The 15716-nt window shown below is 57.1% G+C and overlaps 1 protein-coding gene across 3 annotated transcripts in view; it reads right to left on the minus strand.

Annotated features, from left to right (window-relative positions):
• The window catches only part of psmc3ip (PSMC3 interacting protein), a 202177-nt gene extending 186781 nt beyond the window's left edge, over window positions 1–15396 (minus strand). The window contains exon 1 of one of the 3 annotated variants that reach the window (XM_063036986.1): window positions 15345–15396. The gene's annotated coding sequence lies outside the window, so the exon portion shown is untranslated. Of the gene's footprint in view, window positions 1–15259 lie in introns of all 3 variants that reach the window. The other 2 variants (XM_063036984.1, XM_063036985.1) reach the window with 2 other exon arrangements.
• Window positions 15397–15716: the final 320 nt, after the last annotated feature.

A 15716-nucleotide genomic window follows, 5' to 3' on the forward strand; every position in this document is an offset into this window, starting at 1 on the left:
ACCCGGACAGGGACACTCACACTGTCTCTCTCTCTCTCTCACCCGGACAGGGACACTCACACTGTCTCTCTCTCTCTCTCTCTCACACGGACAGGGACACTCACACTGTCTCTCTCTCTCTCACCCGGACAGGGACACTCACACTGTCTCTCTCTCTCTCACCCGGACAGGGACACTCACACTGTCTCTCTCTCTCTCTCACCCGGACAGGGACACTCACACTGTCTCTCTCTCTCTCACCCGGACAGGGACACTCACACTGTCTCTCTCTCTCTCTCTCTCACCCGGACAGGGACACTCACACTGTCTCTCTCTCTCTCTCTCACCCGGACAGGGACACTCACACTGTCTCTCTCTCTCTCTCTCACCCGGACAGGGACACTCACACTGTCTCTCTCTCTCTCTCACCCGCACAGGGACACTCACACTGTCTCTCTCTCTCTCTCTCTCACCCGGACAGGGACACTCACACTGTCTCTCTCTCTCTCTCACCCGGACAGGGACACTCACACTGTCTCTCTCTCTCTCACCCGGACAGGGACACTCACACTGTCTCTCTCTCTCTCACCCGGACAGGGACACTCACACTGTCTCTCTCTCTGTCTCTCTCACCCGGACAGGGACACTCACACTGTCTCTCTCTCTCTCACCCGGACAGGGACACTCACAGTGTCTCTCTCTCTCTCTCTCACCCGGACAGGGACACTCACACTGTATCTCTCTCTCTCACCCGGACAGGGACACTCACACTGTCTCTTTCTCTCTCTCTCTCACCCGGACAGGGACACTCACACTGTCTCTTTCTCTCTCTCTCTCACCCGGACAGGGACACTCACACTCTCTCTCTCTCTCTCTCTCTCACCCGGACAGGGACACTCACACTGTCTCTCTCTCTCTCACCCGGACAGGGACACTCACACTGTCTCTCTCTCTCTCACCCAGACAGGGACACTCACACTGTCTCTATCTCTCTCTCTGACCCGGACAGGGACACTCACACTGTCTCTATCTCTCTCTCTCACCCGGACAGGGACACTCACACTGTCTCTCTCTCTCTGACCCGGACAGGGACACTCACACTGTCTCTCTCTCTCTCACCCGGACAGGGACACTCACACTGTCTCTTTCTCTCACCCGGACAGGGACACTCACACTGTCTCTCTCTCTCTGACCCGGACAGGGACACTCACACTGTCTCTATCTCTCTCTCTCACCCGGACAGGGACACTCACACTGTCTCTATCTCTCTCTCTCACCCGGACAGGGACACTCACACTGTCTCTCTCTCTCTCTCTCTCACCCGCACAGGGACACTCACACTGTCTCTCTCTCTCTCTCACCCGGACAGGGACACTCACACTGTCTCTATCTCTCTCTCACCCGGACAGGGACACTCACACTGTCTCTCTCTCTCTCTCACCCGGACAGGGACACTCACACTGTCTCTATCTCTCTCTCTCACCCGGACAGGGACACTCACACTGTCTCTATCTCTCTCTCTCACCCGGACAGGGACACTCACACTGTCTCTCTCTCTCTGACCCGGACAGGGACACTCACACTGTCTCTCTCTCTCTCTGACCCGGACAGGGACACTCACACTGTCTCTTTCTCTCACCCGGACAGGGACACTCACACTCTCTCTCTCTCTGACCCGGACAGGGACACTCACACTGTCTCTATCTCTCTCTCTCACCCGGACAGGGACACTCACACTGTCTCTATCTCTCTCTCTCACCCGGACAGGGACACTCACACTGTCTCTCTCTCTCTCTCTCTCTCTCACCCGGACAGGGACACTCACACTGTCTCTCTCTCTCTCTCACCCGGACAGGGACACTCACACCGTCTCTCTGTCTCTCACCCGGACAGGGACACTCACACTGTCTCTCTCTCTCTCACCCGGACAGGGACACTCACACTGTCTCTCTCTCTCTCACCCGGACAGGGACACTCACACTGTCTCTCTCTCTCTCTCTCACCCGGACAGGGACACTCACACTGTCTCTCTCTCTCTCTCTCACCCGGACAGGGACACTCACACTGTCTCTCTCTCTCCCTCTCTCTCACCCGGACAGGGACACTCACACTGTCTCTCTCTCTCACCCGGACAGGGACACTCACACTGTCTCTCTCTCTCTCTCTCTCACCCGGACAGGGACACTCACACTGTCTCTCTCTCTCACCCGGACAGGGACACTCACACTGTCTCTCTCTCTCTCTCTCACCTGGACAGGGACACTCACACTGTCTCTCTCTCTCTCACCCGGACAGGGACACTCACACTGTCTCTCTCTCTCTCTCACCCGGACAGGGACACTCACACTGTCTCTCTCTCTCTCTCTCTCACACGGACAGGGACACTCACACTGTCTCTCTCTCACCCGGACAGGGACACTCACACTGTCTCTCTCTCTCTCACCCGGACAGGGACACTCACACTGTCTCTCTCTCTCTCTCACCCGGACAGGGACACTCACACTGTCTCTCTCTCTCTCACCCGGACAGGGACACTCACACTGTCTCTCTCTCTCTCTCTCTCACCCGGACAGGGACACTCACACTGTCTCTCTCTCTCTCTCTCACCCGGACAGGGACACTCACACTGTCTCTCTCTCTCTCTCTCACCCGGACAGGGACACTCACACTGTCTCTCTCTCTCTCTCACCCGGACAGGGACACTCACACTGTCTCTCTCTCTCCCTCTCTCTCACCCGGACAGGGACACTCACACTGTCTCTCTCTCTCTCACCCGGACAGGGACACTCACAGTGTCTCTCTCTCTCTCTCTCACCCGGACAGGGACACTCACACTGTATCTCTCTCTCTCACCCGGACAGGGACACTCACACTGTCTCTTTCTCTCTCTCTCTCACCCGGACAGGGACACTCACACTGTCTCTTTCTCTCTCTCTCTCACCCGGACAGGGACACTCACACCGTCTCTCTCTCTCTCTCTCACCCGGACAGGGACACTCACACTGTCTCTCTCTCTCTCACCCGGACAGGGACACTCACACTGTCTCTCTCTCTCTCACCCAGACAGGGACACTCACACTGTCTCTATCTCTCTCTCTGACCCGGACAGGGACACTCACACTGTCTCTATCTCTCTCTCTCACCCGGACAGGGACACTCACACTGTCTCTCTCTCTCTGACCCGGACAGGGACACTCACACTGTCTCTCTCTCTCTCACCCGGACAGGGACACTCACACTGTCTCTTTCTCTCACCCGGACAGGGACACTCACACTGTCTCTCTCTCTCTGACCCGGACAGGGACACTCACACTGTCTCTATCTCTCTCTCTCACCCGGACAGGGACACTCACACTGTCTCTATCTCTCTCTCTCACCCGGACAGGGACACTCACACTGTCTCTCTCTCTCTCTCTCTCTCACCCGGACAGGGACACTCACACTGTCTCTCTCTCTCTCTCACCCGGACAGGGACACTCACACTGTCTCTATCTCTCTCTCACCCGGACAGGGACACTCACACTGTCTCTCTCTCTCTCTCACCCGGACAGGGACACTCACACTGTCTCTATCTCTCTCTCTCACCCGGACAGGGACACTCACACTGTCTCTATCTCTCTCTCTCACCCGGACAGGGACACTCACACTGTCTCTCTCTCTCTGACCCGGACAGGGACACTCACACTGTCTCTCTCTCTCTCTGACCCGGACAGGGACACTCACACTGTCTCTTTCTCTCACCCGGACAGGGACACTCACACTGTCTCTCTCTCTCTGACCCGGACAGGGACACTCACACTGTCTCTATCTCTCTCTCTCACCCGGACAGGGACACTCACACTGTCTCTATCTCTATCTCTCTCTCTCACCCGGACAGGGACACTCACACTGTCTCTCTCTCTCTCTCTCTCTCTCACCCGGACAGGGACACTCACACTGTCTCTCTCTCTCTCTCACCCGGACAGGGACACTCACACCGTCTCTCTGTCTCTCACCCGGACAGGGACACTCACACTGTCTCTCTCTCTCTCACCCGGACAGGGACACTCACACTGTCTCTCTCTCTCTCACCCGGACAGGGACACTCACACTGTCTCTCTCTCTCTCTCTCACCCGGACAGGGACACTCACACTGTCTCTCTCTCTCTCTCTCACCCGGACAGGGACACTCACACTGTCTCTCTCTCTCCCTCTCTCTCACCCGGACAGGGACACTCACACTGTCTCTCTCTCTCACCCGGACAGGGACACTCACACTGTCTCTCTCTCTCTCTCTCACCCGGACAGGGACACTCACACTGTCTCTCTCTCTCACCCGGACAGGGACACTCACACTGTCTCTCTCTCTCTCTCTCACCTGGACAGGGACACTCACACTGTCTCTCTCTCTCTCACCCGGACAGGGACACTCACACTGTCTCTCTCTCTCTCTCACCCGGACAGGGACACTCACACTGTCTCTCTCTCTCTCTCTCTCACACGGACAGGGACACTCACACTGTCTCTCTCTCACCCGGACAGGGACACTCACACTGTCTCTCTCTCTCTCACCCGGACAGGGACACTCACACTGTCTCTCTCTCTCTCTCACCCGGACAGGGACACTCACACTGTCTCTCTCTCTCTCACCCGGACAGGGACACTCACACTGTCTCTCTCTCTCTCTCTCTCACCCGGACAGGGACACTCACACTGTCTCTCTCTCTCTCTCTCACCCGGACAGGGACACTCACACTGTCTCTCTCTCTCTCTCTCACCCGGACAGGGACACTCACACTGTCTCTCTCTCTCTCTCACCCGGACAGGGACACTCACACTGTCTCTCTCTCTCTCTCTCTCTCACCCGGACAGGGACACTCACACTGTCTCTCTCTCTCTCTCACCCGGACAGGGACACTCACACTGTCTCTCTCTCTCTCACCCGGACAGGGACACTCACACTGTCTCTCTCTCTCTCACCCGGACAGGGACACTCACACTGTCTCTCTCTCTGTCTCTCTCACCCGGACAGGGACACTCACACTGTCTCTCTCTCTCTCTCACCCGGACAGGGACACTCACACTGTCTCTCTCTCTCTCACCCGGACAGGGACACTCACACTGTCTCTCTCTCTCTCACCCGGACAGGGACACTCACACTGTCTCTCTCTCTGTCTCACCCAGACAGGGACACTCACACTGTCTCTCTCTCTCTCTCACCCGGACAGGGACACTCACACTGTCTCTCTCTCTCTCTCACCCGGACAGGGACACTCACACTGTCTCTCTCTCTCTCACCCGGACAGGGACACTCACACTGTCTCTCTCTCTCTCACCCGGACAGGGACACTCACACTGTCTCTCTCTCTCTCACCCGGACAGGGACACTCACACTGTCTCTCTCTCTCTCTCTCTCACCCGGACAGGGACACTCACACTGTCTCTCTCTCTCTCTCACCCGGACAGGGACACTCACACTGTCTCTCTCTCTCTCTCTCTCTCTCTCTCACCCGGACAGGGACACTCACACTGTCTCTCTCTCTCTCACCCGGACAGGGACACTCACACTGTCTCTCTCTCTCTCTCTCTCACCCGGACAGGGACACTCACACTGTCTCTCTCTCTCTCACCCGGACAGGGACACTCACACTGTCTCTCTCTCTCTCACCCGGACAGGGACACTCACACTGTCTCTCTCTCTGTCTCACCCGGACAGGGACACTCACACTGTCTCTCTCTCTCACCCGGACAGGGACACTCACACTGACTCTCTCTCTCTCACCCGGACAGGGACACTCACACTGTCTCTCTCTCTCTCACCCGGACAGGGACACTCACACTGTCTCTCTCTCTCTCTCACCCGGACAGGGACACTCACACTGTCTCTCTCTCTCTCTCTCTCTCACCCAGACAGGGACACTCACACTGTCTCTCTCTCTCTCTCTCTCTCACCCGGACAGGGACACTCACACTGTCTCTCTCTCTCTCACCCGGACAGGGACACTCACACTGTCTCTCTCTCTCTCTCACCCGGACAGGGACACTCACACTGTCTCTCTCTCTCTCACCCGGACAGGGACACTCACACTGTCTCTCTCTCTCTCTCTCTCTCACCCGGACAGGGACACTCACACTGTCTCTCTCTCTCTCTCACCCGGACAGGGACACTCACACTGTCTCTCTCTCTCTCTCACCCGGACAGGGACACTCACACTGTCTCTCTCTCTCTCTCACCCGGACAGGGACACTCACACTGTCTCTATCTCTCTCTCTCACCCGGACAGGGACACTCACACTGTCTCTCTCTCTCTCTCTCTCTCTCTCTCACCCGGACAGGGACACTCACACTGTCTCTCTCTCTCTCTCACCCGGACAGGGACACTCACACTGTCTCTCTCTCTCTCACCCGGACAGGGACACTCACACTGTCTCTCTCTCTCTCTCTCACCCGGACAGGGACACTCACACTGTCTCTCTCTCTCTCTCTCACCCGGACAGGGACACTCACACTGTCTCTCTCTCTCTCACCCGGACAGGGACACTCACACTGTCTCTCTCTCTCTCTCACCCAGACAGGGACACTCACACTGTCTCTCTCTCTCTCTCACCCGGACAGGGACACTCACACTGTCTCTCTCTCTCTCTCTCACCCGGACAGGGACACTCACACTGTGTCTCTCTCTCTCTCTCTCACCCGGACAGGGACACTCACACTGTCTCTCTCTCACCCGGACAGGGACACTCACACTGTCTCTCTCTCTCTCACCCGGACAGGGACACTCACACTGTCTCTCTCTCTCTCTCTCTCACCCGGACAGGGACACTCACACTGTCTCTTTCTCTCTCTCTCTCACCCGGACAGGGACACTCACACCGTCTCTCTCTCTCTCTCTCACCCGGACAGGGACACTCACACTGTCTCTCTCTCTCTCACCCGGACAGGGACACTCACAGTGTCTCTCTCTCTCTCTCTCACCCGGACAGGGACACTCACACTGTCTCTTTCTCTCTCTCTCTCACCCGGACAGGGACACTCACACTGTCTCTTTCTCTCTCTCTCTCACCCGGACAGGGACACTCACACCGTCTCTCTCTCTCTCTCTCACCCGGACAGGGACACTCACACTGTCTCTCTCTCTCTCACCCGGACAGGGACACTCACACTGTCTCTCTCTCTCTCACAAAGACAGGGACACTCACACTGTCTCTATCTCTCTCTCTGACCCGGACAGGGACACTCACACTGTCTCTATCTCTCTCTCTCACCCGGACAGGGACACTCACACTGTCTCTCTCTCTCTGACCCGGACAGGGACACTCACACTGTCTCTCTCTCTCTCACCCGGACAGGGACACTCACACTGTCTCTTTCTCTCACCCGGACAGGGACACTCACACTGTCTCTCTCTCTCTGACCCGGACAGGGACACTCACACTCTCTCTATCTCTCTCTCTCACCCGGACAGGGACACTCACACTGTCTCTATCTCTCTCTCTCACCCGGACAGGGACACTCACACTGTCTCTCTCTCTCTCTCTCTCTCACCCGGACAGGGACACTCACACTGTCTCTCTCTCTCTCTCACCCGGACAGGGACACTCACACTGTCTCTATCTCTCTCTCACCCGGACAGGGACACTCACACTGTCTCTCTCTCTCTCTCACCCGGACAGGGACACTCACACTGTCTCTATCTCTCTCTCTCACCCGGACAGGGACACTCACACTGTCTCTATCTCTCTCTCTCACCCGGACAGGGACACTCACACTGTCTCTCTCTCTCTGACCCGGACAGGGACACTCACACTGTCTCTCTCTCTCTCTGACCCGGACAGGGACACTCACACTGTCTCTTTCTCTCACCCGGACAGGGACACTCACACTGTCTCTCTCTCTCTGACCCGGACAGGGACACTCACACTGTCTCTATCTCTCTCTCTCACCCGGACAGGGACACTCACACTGTCTCTATCTCTCTCTCTCACCCGGACAGGGACACTCACACTGTCTCTCTCTCTCTCTCTCTCTCTCACCCGGACAGGGACACTCACACTGTCTCTCTCTCTCTCTCACACGGACAGGGACACTCACACAGTCTCTCTCTCTCTCACCCGGACAGGGACACTCACACTGTCTCTCTCTCTCTCACCCGGACAGGGACACTCACACTGTCTCTCTCTCTCTCACCCGGACAGGGACACTCACACTGTCTCTCTCTCTCTCTCTCACCCGGACAGGGACACTCACACTGTCTCTCTCTCTCTCTCTCACCCGGACAGGGACACTCACACTGTCTCTCTCTCTCTCTCTCTCTCACCCGGACAGGGACACTCACACTGTCTCTCTCTCTCTCACCCGGACAGGGACACTCACAGTGTCTCTCTCTCTCTCTCTCACCCGGACAGGGACACTCACACTGTATCTCTCTCTCTCACCCGGAGAGGGACACTCACACTGTCTCTTTCTCTCTCTCTCTCACCCGGACAGGGACACTCACACTGTCTCTTTCTCTCTCTCTCTCACCCGGACAGGGACACTCACACCGTCTCTCTCTCTCTCTCTCACCCGGACAGGGACACTCACACTGTCTCTCTCTCTCTCACCCGGACAGGGACACTCACACTGTCTCTCTCTCTCTCACCCAGACAGGGACACTCACACTGTCTCTATCTCTCTCTCTGACCCGGACAGGGACACTCACACTGTCTCTATCTCTCTCTCTCACCCGGACAGGGACACTCACACTGTCTCTCTCTCTCTGACCCGGACAGGGACACTCACACTGTCTCTCTCTCTCTCACCCGGACAGGGACACTCACACTGTCTCTTTCTCTCACCCGGACAGGGACACTCACACTGTCTCTCTCTCTCTGACCCGGACAGGGACACTCACACTGTCTCTATCTCTCTCTCTCACCCGGACAGGGACACTCACACTGTCTCTATCTCTCTCTCTCACCCGGACAGGGACACTCACACTGTCTCTCTCTCTCTCTCTCTCTCACCCGGACAGGGACACTCACACTGTCTCTCTCTCTCTCTCACCCGGACAGGGACACTCACACTGTCTCTATCTCTCTCTCACCCGGACAGGGACACTCACACTGTCTCTCTCTCTCTCTCACCCGGACAGGGACACTCACACTGTCTCTATCTCTCTCTCTCACCCGGACAGGGACACTCACACTGTCTCTATCTCTCTCTCTCACCCGGACAGGGACACTCACACTGTCTCTCTCTCTCTGACCCGGACAGGGACACTCACACTGTCTCTCTCTCTCTCTGACCCGGACAGGGACACTCACACTGTCTCTTTCTCTCACCCGGACAGGGACACTCACACTGTCTCTCTCTCTCTGACCCGGACAGGGACACTCACACTGTCTCTATCTCTCTCTCTCACCCGGACAGGGACACTCACACTGTCTCTATCTCTCTCTCTCACCCGGACAGGGACACTCACACTGTCTCTCTCTCTCTCTCTCTCTCTCACCCGGACAGGGACACTCACACTGTCTCTCTCTCTCTCTCACCCGGACAGGGACACTCACACCGTCTCTCTGTCTCTCACCCGGACAGGGACACTCACACTGTCTCTCTCTCTCTCACCCGGACAGGGACACTCACACTGTCTCTCTCTCTCTCACCCGGACAGGGACACTCACACTGTCTCTCTCTCTCTCTCTCACCCGGACAGGGACACTCACACTGTCTCTCTCTCTCTCTCTCACCCGGACAGGGACACTCACACTGTCTCTCTCTCTCCCTCTCTCTCACCCGGACAGGGACACTCACACTGTCTCTCTCTCTCACCCGGACAGGGACACTCACACTGTCTCTCTCTCTCTCTCTCTCACCCGGACAGGGACACTCACACTGTCTCTCTCTCTCACCCGGACAGGGACACTCACTCTGTCTCTCTCTCTCTCTCTCACCTGGACAGGGACACTCACACTGTCTCTCTCTCTCTCACCCGGACAGGGACACTCACACTGTCTCTCTCTCTCTCTCACCCGGACAGGGACACTCACACTGTCTCTCTCTCTCTCTCTCTCACACGGACAGGGACACTCACACTGTCTCTCTCTCACCCGGACAGGGACACTCACACTGTCTCTCTCTCTCTCACCCGGACAGGGACACTCACACTGTCTCTCTCTCTCTCTCACCCGGACAGGGACACTCACACTGTCTCTCTCTCTCTCACCCGGACAGGGACACTCACACTGTCTCTCTCTCTCTCTCTCTCACCCGGACAGGGACACTCACACTGTCTCTCTCTCTCTCTCTCACCCGGACAGGGACACTCACACTGTCTCTCTCTCTCTCTCTCACCCGGACAGGGACACTCACACTGTCTCTCTCTCTCTCTCACCCGGACAGGGACACTCACACTGTCTCTCTCTCTCCCTCTCTCTCACCCGGACAGGGACACTCACACTGTCTCTCTCTCTCTCACCCGGACAGGGACACTCACAGTGTCTCTCTCTCTCTCTCACCCGGACAGGGACACTCACACTCACCCGGACAGGGACACTCACACTGTTCTCTCTCTCTCACCCGGACAGGGACACTCACACTGTCTCTTTCTCTCTCTCTCTCACCCGGACAGGGACACTCACACTGTCTCTTTCTCTCTCTCTCTCACCCGGACAGGGACACTCACACCGTCTCTCTCTCTCTCTCTCACCCGGACAGGGACACTCACACTGTCTCTCTCTCTCTCACCCGGACAGGGACACTCACACTGTCTCTCTCTCTCTCACCCAGACAGGGACACTCACACTGTCTCTATCTCTCTCTCTGACCCGGACAGGGACACTCACACTGTCTCTATCTCTCTCTCTCACCCGGACAGGGACACTCACACTGTCTCTCTCTCTCTGACCCGGACAGGGACACTCACACTGTCTCTCTCTCTCTCACCCGGACAGGGACACTCACACTGTCTCTTTCTCTCACCCGGACAGGGACACTCACACTGTCTCTCTCTCTCTGACCCGGACAGGGACACTCACACTGTCTCTATCTCTCTCTCTCACCCGGACAGGGACACTCACACTGTCTCTATCTCTCTCTCTCACCCGGACAGGGACACTCACACTGTCTCTCTCTCTCTCTCTCTCTCACCCGGACAGGGACACTCACACTGTCTCTCTCTCTCTCTCACCCGGACAGGGACACTCACACTGTCTCTATCTCTCTCTCACCCGGACAGGGACACTCACACTGTCTCTCTCTCTCTCTCACCCGGACAGGGACACTCACACTGTCTCTATCTCTCTCTCTCACCCGGACAGGGACACTCACACTGTCTCTATCTCTCTCTCTCACCCGGACAGGGACACTCACACTGTCTCTCTCTCTCTGACCCGGACAGGGACACTCACACTGTCTCTCTCTCTCTCTGACCCGGACAGGGACACTCACACTGTCTCTTTCTCTCACCCGGACAGGGACACTCACACTGTCTCTCTCTCTCTGACCCGGACAGGGACACTCACACTGTCTCTATCTCTCTCTCTCACCCGGACAGGGACACTCACACTGTCTCTATCTCTCTCTCTCACCCGGACAGGGACACTCACACTGTCTCTCTCTCTCTCTCTCTCTCTCACCCGGACAGGGACACTCACACTGTCTCTCTCTCTCTCTCACCCGGACAGGGACACTCACACCGTCTCTCTGTCTCTCACCCGGACAGGGACACTCACACTGTCTCTCTCTCTCTCACCCGGACAGGGACACTCACACTGTCTCTCTCTCTCTCACCCGGACAGGGACACTCACACTGTCTCTCTCTCTCTCTCTCACCCGGACAGGGACACTCACACTGTCTCTCTCTCTCTCTCTCACCCGGACAGGGACACTCACACTGTCTCTCTCTCTCCCTCTCTCTCACCCGGACAGGGACACTCACACTGTCTCTCTCTCTCACCCGGACAGGGACACTCACACTGTCTCTCTCTCTCTCTCTCACCCGGACAGGGACACTCACACTGTCTCTCTCTCTCACCCGGACAGGGACACTCACACTGTCTCTCTCTCTCTCTCTCACCTGGACAGGGACACTCACACTGTCTCTCTCTCTCTCACCCGGACAGGGACACTCACACTGTCTCTCTCTCTCTCTCACCCGGACAGGGACACTCACACTGTCTCTCTCTCTCTCTCTCTCACACGGACAGGGACACTCACACTGTCTCTCTCTCACCCGGACAGGGACACTCACACTGTCTCTCTCTCTCTCACCCGGACAGGGACACTCACACTGTCTCTCTCTCTCTCTCACCCGGACAGGGACACTCACACTGTCTCTCTCTCTCTCACCCGGACAGGGACACTCACACTGTCTCTCTCTCTCTCTCTCTCACCCGGACAGGGACACTCACACTGTCTCTCTCTCTCTCTCTCACCCGGACAGGGACACTCACACTGTCTCTCTCTCTCTCTCTCACCCGGACAGGGACACTCACACTGTCTCTCTCTCTCTCTCACCCGGACAGGGACACTCACACTGTCTCTCTCTCTCTCTCTCACACCCGGACAGGGACACTCACACTGTCTCTCTCTCTCTCTCACCCGGACAGGGACACTCACACTGTCTCTCTCTCTCTCACCCGGACAGGGACACTCACACTGTCTCTCTCTCTCTCACCCGGACAGGGACACTCACACTGTCTCTCTCTCTGTCTCTCTCACCCGGACAGGGACACTCACACTGTCTCTCTCTCTCTCTCACCCGGACAGGGACACTCACACTGTCTCTCTCTCTCTCACCCGGACAGGGACACTCACACTGTCTCTCTCTCTCTCACCCGGACAGGGACACTCACACTGTCTCTCTCTCTGTCTCACCCAGACAGGGACACTCACACTGTCTCTCTCTCTCTCTCACCCGGACAGGGACACTCACACTGTCTCTCTCTCTCTCTCACCCGGACAGGGACACTCACACTGTCTCTCTCTCTCTCACCCGGACAGGGACACTCACACTGTCTCTCTCTCTCTCACCCGGACAGGGACACTCACACTGTCTCTCTCTCTCTCACCCGGACAGGGACACTCACACTGTCTCTCTCTCTCTCTCTCTCACCCGGACAGGGACACTCACACTGTCTCTCTCTCTCTCACCCGGACAGGGACACTCACACTGTCTCTATCTCTCTCACCCGGACAGGGACACTCACACTGTCTCTCTCTCTCTCACCCGGACAGGGACACTCACACTGTCTCTCTCTCTCTCTCTCTCACCCGGACAGGGACACTCACACTGTCTCTCTCTCTCTCACCCGGACAGGGACACTCACACTGTCTCTCTCTCTCTCACCCGGACAGGGACACTCACACTGTCTCTCTCTCTGTCTCACCCGGACAGGGACACTCACACTGTCTCTCTCTCTCACCCGGACAGGGACACTCACACTGACTCTCTCTCTCTCACCCGGACAGGGACACTCACACTGTCTCTCTCTCTCTCACCCGGACAGGGACACTCACACTGTCTCTCTCTCTCTCACCCGGACAGGGACACTCACACTGTCTCTCTCTCTCTCTCTCTCTCACCCGGACAGGGACACTCACACTGTCTCTCTCTCTCTCTCTCTCTCTCACCCGGACAGGGACACTCACACTGTCTCTCTCTCTCTCACCCGGACAGGGACACTCACACTGTCTCTCTCTCTCTCACCCGGACAGGGACACTCACACTGTCTCTCTCTCTCTCACCCGGACAGGGACACTCACACTGTCTCTCTCTCTCTCTCTCTCTCACCCGGACAGGGACACTCACACTGTCTCTCTCTCTCTCTCACCCGGACAGGGACACTCACACTGTCTCTCTCTCTCTCTCACCCGGACAGGGACACTCACACTGTCTCTCTCTCTCTCTCACCCGGACAGGGACACTCACACTGTCTCTCTCTCTCTCTCTCACCCGGACAGGGACACTCACACTGTCTCTCTCTCTCTCACCCGGACAGGGACACTCACACTGTCTCTCTCTCTCTCTCTCTCTCTCTCACCCGGACAGGGACACTCACAGTGTCTCTCTCTCTCTCACCCGGACAGGGACACTCACACTGTCTCTCTCTCTCACCCGGACAGGGACACTCACACTGTCTCTCTCTCTCTCACCCGGACAGGGACACTCACACTGTCTCTCTCTCTCTCTCACCCGGACAGGGACACTCACACTGTCTCTCTCTCTCTCTCTCACCCGGACAGGGACACTCACACTGTCTCTCTCTCTCTCACCCGGACAGGGACACTCACACTGTCTCTCTCTCTCTCTCTCACCCGGACAGGGACACTCACACTGTCTCTCTCTCTCTCTCACCCGGACAGGGACACTCACACTGTCTCTCTCTCTCTCTCTCTCACACGGACAGGGACACTCACAGTGTCTCTCTCTCTCTCTCTCTCACCCGGACAGGGACACTCACACTGTCTCTCTCTCTCACCCGGACAGGGACACTCACACTGTCTCTCTCTCTCTCACCCGGACAGGGACACTCACACTGTCTCTCTCTCTCTCTCTCACCCGGACAGGGACACTCACACTGTCTCTCTCTCTCACCCGGACAGGGACACTCACACTGTCTCTCTCTCTCTCTCTCTCACCCGGACAGGGACACTCACACTGTCTCTCTCTCTCTCTCTCTCACCCGGACAGGGACACTCACACTGTCTCTCTCTCTCACCCGGACAGGGACACTCACACTGTCTCTCTCTCTCACCCGGACAGGGACACTCACACTGTCTCTCTCTCTCTCTCTCTCACACGGACAGGGACACTCACAGTGTCTCTCTCTCTCTCTCTCTCACCCGGACAGGGACACTCACACTGTCTCTCTCTCTCACCCGGACAGGGACACTCACACTGTCTCTCTCTCTCTCACCCGGACAGGGACACTCACACTGTCTCTCTCTCTCTCTCTCTCTCTCTCTCACCCGGACAGGGACACTCACACTGTCTCTCTCTCTCACCCGGACAGGGACACTCACACTGTCTCTCTCTCTCTCTCTCTCTCACCCGGACAGGGACACTCACACTGTCTCTCTCTCTCTCTCTCTCACCCGGACAGGGACACTCACACTGTCTCTCTCTCTCTCTCTCTCACCCGGACAGGGACACTCACACTGTCTCTCTCTCTCACCCGGACAGGGGCACTCACACTGTCTCTCTCTCTCTCTCTCTCACCCGGACAGGGACACTCACACTGTCTCTCTCTCTCTCTCACCCGGACAGGGGCACTCACACTGTCTCTCTCTCTCTCTCACCCGGACAGGGACACTCACACTCTCTCTCAGACTCACAAAGACGGGCCCAATTCCTCCGGCACTTTCTGTTGTTGTTGTCCTTGTAAATTGCGCCTTTTCCCACCTTCAATTGGCGCCTGCGCAGAAACGGTCCGGATGTCGTCCCCGCCTCCGACTCCTGCTCCTGAATGCGCCTGCTCACAACCGGCCCGGATGCCGGTTTCGCAGCCGCCGTCACCGCCTCCATCCAGAGAGCGCCTGCGTAGAAACAGCCCAGTTCCAGTGTCCGGAGACGTCGTAACCGCCTGCATCCTTTATGCGCATGCGGCCCAACAGCCCGTCACCCGTCACCGCCTCTAACAACGCTGGGCTGAAGGCGCCTGCGCATCAAGACCGGAGCCGGTGTTTTCACCTCCCCGTGACCGTCCGGGCTCAAAACATCAGCAGAGCCCCTGGGTCGGTCCACAGTCCCGCAGGACTGAGACCACAGGACCAT

The sequence above is a fragment of the Mobula hypostoma genome, chromosome X1 (genome assembly GCF_963921235.1).
Source record: "Mobula hypostoma chromosome X1, sMobHyp1.1, whole genome shotgun sequence".
Taxonomy (NCBI): domain Eukaryota; kingdom Metazoa; phylum Chordata; class Chondrichthyes; order Myliobatiformes; family Myliobatidae; genus Mobula; species Mobula hypostoma.